Genomic DNA, 279 nt, shown 5'->3' with positions numbered 1-279 from the left:
ACTAATATAGATCTTTAAATCATCTATTCATTGCAATATTTAATACGTTTAGCGAACGTAGCAACTTTGCAAATTTCCCCTGTGTGTTGCATTTTAAGGCTTCACCGCATGAGTTTTCTAGCCTTATTTTTGATATTGTAGTAACCTATTCCAAGGTGTTAATAAGACTCATTCTCGCTTTGAAATGTTATCCTCATAAGCGCACATTTTATGCACACTCGTTGGCGCGCACAATGCTAATGCATTTGCAATGATAATGATAACTGCAATTGATAGCAA

This window comes from Penaeus monodon, chromosome 15, assembly GCF_015228065.2.
Source record: "Penaeus monodon isolate SGIC_2016 chromosome 15, NSTDA_Pmon_1, whole genome shotgun sequence".
Classification (NCBI taxonomy): Eukaryota; Metazoa; Arthropoda; class Malacostraca; order Decapoda; family Penaeidae; genus Penaeus; species Penaeus monodon.
The sequence above is the reverse complement of the archived record's forward strand: the minus strand, read 5'-3'. Positions refer to the sequence as shown.